The sequence below is a fragment of the Lithobates pipiens genome, unplaced genomic scaffold (genome assembly GCF_037356315.1).
Source record: "Lithobates pipiens isolate NorthernLeopardFrog02 unplaced genomic scaffold, aLitPip1_a1.2 Scaffold_19, whole genome shotgun sequence".
NCBI lineage: Eukaryota > Metazoa > Chordata > Amphibia > Anura > Ranidae > Lithobates > Lithobates pipiens.
Genome location: NW_027507764.1, coordinates 218,383,325 through 218,389,324, shown reverse-complemented (window position 1 = coordinate 218,389,324; position 6,000 = coordinate 218,383,325).

Here is a 6,000-nt window from a genome sequence, read left to right as displayed (position 1 = left end):
CAGGATGGTCTGGACCCAGGTTGCTGCACACTCCTTCTGGACATGCCCATAAAACACTCAACCTCAGAGCGACCTTGCATCAGCGCACAGGACCTGATTCTAACACCAGTCTCTGCATCTGATTCTAGCGCTATTTCAGGCAAGCAACAAGTGGCCTACCTGACAAAGGCAGATCTTTCTGCAATTAAGTTGCAATTTCTTGGACAACTAACAACTCTAATACAGCCATCTCTTTCCAGGGCCCCAAAACACCAGGCTCCTCCATCTCTACCTTGGAGTGGGACCTTCATAAGCCCAAAGAGGTGAGCATAGAAGAGAACCCAGAGGCGGCTGTGGAAAGTTTCACACCCCCAAGCTCCTATACACCTGAAGCTTTATGCAATATGCTTGTCAATGTGGATATGCTCACATCTGCTGTGCACAAAAGCCTCATCATTGCACTCAATTATCCTGTCTCACAATGCCCCTTTGGGTATAAATAGACCTAAGTAAAAAAAAAAAAAAAAAAATTGTATATATATTACCCGTTCATGAACATATATATATATATATATATACACAATGAGCAATCTATGATTATTGCATCAATCCAGAATATATTTCACTAATAAGTGGTTGTTCTGGTAGTTGATCCTGCTATTGCAGTCTTAACACGCTGTTCCAATTGAAGTGGTTCCTTCATTCAAAGATTCTGCAGATGTTTTGATATGCTCCTAAAAGCTTCTCTGCAACCAGCTATCTGGACTAAGACAATAAACAATGTTCTGTTTTACAGGACCATGCCTTATCTGTGCAATTACCTCCTGCTTTACAGTTGTGTGGATGCCCTAGAACAAGTAATGAAATACATTTCCTGAGTGACTCATCTCCATTCACACGTGCAGAAGCTTGTGGCCCAAAGCCTGGACAACTGAAGCTGCTTGCAAAAGACACCTTGCACGTATGCCCTATGAAGGGTGACATCTCTTGCCTGAGGCACTTCAATTCATAAGAGATATTACAGGAGAAATGTTCTAATTCCATAGCAGATTGAAAAAAAACAAAAAAACTACTTGGTAACACCTACCTCTTAAAAATGCAGAGTACCTAATCACACTACAGAGGCTTAATTTTCATAACCTAAGTACATCCCTTCCTTTATGCAAAAGACTTGGTCCTCAAAGCCCACCAAATCTTTTCCAAAGCCATCTTCTCAATGAGGGGGTGCTCTCACTCCTAGAGTAGGGGGGCAATCAGTTACAATTTGCCTTTCTCCGAGTCACAGAAATCCCAGACCTGTTCATTCAATATAGGAACAAAACTAACCCCTCACGGCCTTCTCTCAAATCAACCTAAATCTGCCCAAGGACAGTCAGATTTGCAGAATGCCCTGGCCTGGACCATCTCTTGGGCCAGGGAGTAGTAGTGCCAGTACCCCTACAAGACATGTTCAAAGGAAGCTGTTCATGGTACCAAAGCTCAATGGGGATAATAGGATTTTTGTACTCACCGTAAAATCTTTTTCTCTGTAATTCACCGACCGACACAGCAGCTCTCTAACAAAATGGGTTGTCAGCCCTATCACTGGAGATAACTAGGCAAGTTGTAATACAACACTTCAGAACTTTTAGTTCCACCCAGGGGGCGGTCCCTAGGCTACAACCCCACAGCCTGCTCTAGCAGAACTTAGTACATCAACAAGCAGTATAAGGTAAAGAGAAAAAGGAGGGGCGGGTGCTGTGTCGGTCGGTGAATTACAGAGAAAAGGTTTTTACAGAGTACAAAAATCCTATTTTCTCTTATATTCACTGCCCGACACAGCTACTCTCTAACAAAATGGGACGTCCCCAAGCAGTGCCAAACAAGGGGTGGGAAAACAGCATAAGAACTTCATCCACCATGGCAAGTGGGAACTAGTGAAACCAAACCCACAAAAAAAAATAACAGTGTGTGGAAAACACCACCACATAACCGGGTATCCTCAACAGTAGTGATCCCCAAGACCGCAACCATTTGCGGAAGTAATGCAACAGTGCATTAACATAACAGTACTGCGTTTTTACCGAAAAACCAGGAAAAAAAATATCGATTGCATATGAAATTGCAACTACACGGCCGCCTGCAAAACTTTGCGGCCAAAACAGGCATCAGCCGTTGCACTGACGTCTACCTTGTAGAACTTGGTAAACGTATGGACAGACAACCAAGTCGCCGCCTTACACACCTGAGCGACCCACGCTTAGTGTCAGAAGGCCCAAGACGTTCTGATTGCCCTTGTAGAGTGGGCCGTGACCGGAAAGGGGGGCAGCTGCCCCTTCAAGGCGTAGGCTTGGACTACAATCTGTCTGATCCACCTGGAAATGGTGGCTGACGAGACAGCCATACCCTTCTTTGGGCCAGCCACCGAAACAAACAGCGAGTCCGACTTCCGAAAGGGAGCTGTGGCAGACAAATACACCTTCAGAGCCCTAACCACGTCAAGAGCGTGAAGGGCCACCTCTTTTGGGTGCTTCGGCTCAGGACACAACGATGGTAATACAATGTCCTCATTGATATGAAAAGCCGAGATCACCTTCGGTAGAAAAGATGGTTGCGGACGCAATACCACCTTATCCCTGTGGATGACCAGATAAGGTGACTTGCAAGACAATGCTGCCAATTCCGAAACCCTCCTGGCCGATGTGATGGCCACTAGAAAGACCACTTTCTGGGAAAGAGTCAACAGGGGAATCTCCCTGATATTTTCGAACGCCGGTTTTTGAAGCGCCTACAACACCAGGTTCAAATCCCATGGGGGTAATGGTGGACGCACCGGAGGGACAACATGTCGTACCCCCTGAACGAAGGTACCCACTAAGGAGTGCAATGCCAGGGGTCATTGAAAAAAAAGACAGCCAAGGTTGAGATTTGCCCTTTGATGGTGCTCAATGCCAATCTCTGGTCTACTCTTTGCTGGAGAAACAGCAGGATCCTTGGCAATGGAAAAGGAACGCGGATGCCACCCTTTCTCCTCACACATGGAGATGTAAGCCTTCCAGGTACGATGGTATATCTTTCGAGAAGAAGATTTCCGTGCCCTCAACATAGTTAGAATCACCGAGTCCGTCAGACCCCGGTTCCTCAACACTCTGCTCTTAATAGCCATGCCGTTAAAGCCAGCGATGGTAAAGCAGGATGAAAGATTGGACCTTGAGATAGGAGGTCCTCTCACAACGGCAGTCGCCAGGGAGCGTCTGCCACCAGGCGCACCAGGTCCGCTGAGGCAACCAGGGTTACTGGAATCCCCTCGGCTTCCACTCTGCGAAGCAGACGTGGCAACAGTTTAAGTGGAGGAAAGGCGTAGATCAGCTGGTACTGATCCCACGGAGCCACCAGCACATCTGACGCATCTGCCCACGGATCTCTTGTCCTGGACACGAATCTTGGCACCTTCCGATTGAGATGGGAGGCCAATAGATCCACATCTGGTGTGCCCCACTTCAGGCACAGCAGCCTGAATATCTCTGGATGCAATGCCCATTTTCCTGGGTCTAGCATCTGGCGGCTCAGATAGTCCGCCTGCCAATTTTCCACCCCCGGGATGTAAATGGCCGAAAGGGCTGGTAGGTGTCGCTCTGCCCACCGAAGTATGTGAGCGACCTCCCGAGCAGCGGCTGAGCTTCTTGTTCCCCCTTGGTGATTCATGTACGCCACAGCCGTGGCATTGTCCGACTGGATCCTGACCGGACACCCTTGAAGACACATCAACTATGTGTGGAGGTACAGCCTGATCGCTCTCAATTCGAGCAGATTGATCAGCAGTTCGGATTCTTTCATCGACCAGAGGCCCTGAGCCAACTGAATCCCCATCACTCCACCCCAGCCGGATAGACTGGCGTCCGTAGTGATCACAGTCCATTTTAGAGGAAGGAGCGATTTTCTGGACTATATCACCGGGGACCTCAACCACCAGGTCAGAGAGTCCCTGATTGGCTGGCTCACCTGGATCTGTCGATCTAGGGACAACTGAGATTTGTCCCATTTCAACAAGATCTCCTTCTGCAGTACTCGTGTGGAACTGGGCGTAAGGTACTGCCTCAAAGGAGGCTACCATGAGTCCCAGTACTCGCATGCAAAACCGGAGCGACGACCACTTGCGATGCATCAGCAGTTTTACCGCGGACCTGAGAGTCTGCAATTTGTCTGAAGGGAGAAAAACTCTCGCTTCCCTGGAGTCCAACAGTAAACCTAGGTACTCCAGACGCTGGGTCGGCACAATTACAGACTTCTTTAGGTTCAACAGCCACCCAAATTCTTGCAGGGTCTGCATGGTGATCACCACATCCTCCTCTAATTCTGAGGCGGAAGACGCTCTCAGGAGGAGATTGTCCAGGTAGCCCACGATTGCGATCCCGCGTTGTCGCAGCAACGCCAATACTGGAGTCAGTACTTTGGTAAAGACTCGGAGGCTGATGCCAGGCCAAAGGGAAGAGCCACAAATTGGTAATGGGCTTCCCCGACTGCCAAACGTAGAAATTTTTGATGCCGAAGGCATATGGATATGTGCAGGTATGCATCCTGGATGTCCAAGGACACCAGGGAGTCCCCTTGATGGAGTGCAGCAATTCCATTCTGAACCTCTGCACTTTTACAAAGTGATTGAGGGCTTTCAAGTCCAAGATCGGACGTACCCCTTCCTTCTTGGGAACCACAAACAGATTTGAGTAGAATCCCTGGAAGCCTTCCGATTACCGCTCCCAACAGGGCCTCCCGGCGACCCGGGTATACGGGTATGCTGGAGGGGAAGAATCTGTTTGGCGGCCAAGAGAGAAACTATCTTGTAGCCTGTGGAAATCAGATCGCAGACCCATTGGTCGGATAACCGGGAGGACCACCAGGCTGCAAACTCCCAAAGGCGACCCTCACCAGAGACATGGGTGGGGAAAACCTTCATGCGGTAGCACTTTTGTTCGCAGGCTTGTTAGGCTTGTGGTTCCAGGGACGCTTTTGACCGTCCGTGGGCATCCTGTCGGGCTGGGGACATTTTGTCGAAGCACCGGGCGGATGAAAAAGCCACTTGTGAGCGGAAAAAGAGGGCCCTTGCCTACGGCGTGGCTCCTTAGCCTTCCTGGCCTGTGGGAGTAGAGTATTCTTACCAACAGTGGCATTTTTAATAATGTCATCTAACGAGGCTCTAAAGAGCTGGTCGCCAAAGAAGGGAAAATCCGTCAGGGCTTTCTTGGATGCCTGGTCAGCAAACCAGCTTTCAGCCAAATCAGGCGCCTGAGCACCACAGCTGACACTGAAGCCCTGGATAACAGAGGGAGAGTATCCAGGGCCGCGTCACAGACATACTTAAGGCCTTGCACTAGTTGGTCTGCTAGTTCCACGCAGACAGGGGAGGCCTGTTGCTCTCCCAATTTGCGGTGCAATACTTTTGCCCACTGTCAGTGTCTGCGACACCAGTGCGGATGCCAGTACAGGTCGCACGGCTGACCCCACAACCGTAAACAAGGAACGAGCCACCGCCTCGGCCTTCCTGTCCATGGGATCCTTGAATGCAGGAGTCCCCTCAACCGGGATCATGGTTACTTTGTTTAATCTGGATACTGGGGGGTCCACGACTGGAGGAGCTGACCATTTTTTGAGAAGGCTTTCCTTAAAAGGGGTAACACACCGCCATGTATTTGGGGACAAAAAAGGTCCGTTGCGGGCAACCTCATTCCTTGTAAATTAACTTATCAAAATAAGTCAGATACGGGAACACCTTAGGTGAACGTGCTGGCTTGCGGGACCCAAAAGTGACCGGTACATCAGCAGAGGGATCCGCTGGCTCCTGAATCTTCAGGGTATCACGCACAGCTGTGATAAGTGCTCCAACTAGCGCTTTGTCGCGCACGGACCTGGACGGGGACTCATCCACACGGTCCTGGTCAGCGTCATCTGACAAGACAGAGCAGGGGTCACCAGCCTCAGCAGGACCCGAGTCTGCGTCAGAGCTCTCCTCAGAGCACGGGAGGGGGCAGGGGCTGCTTTTTTGCA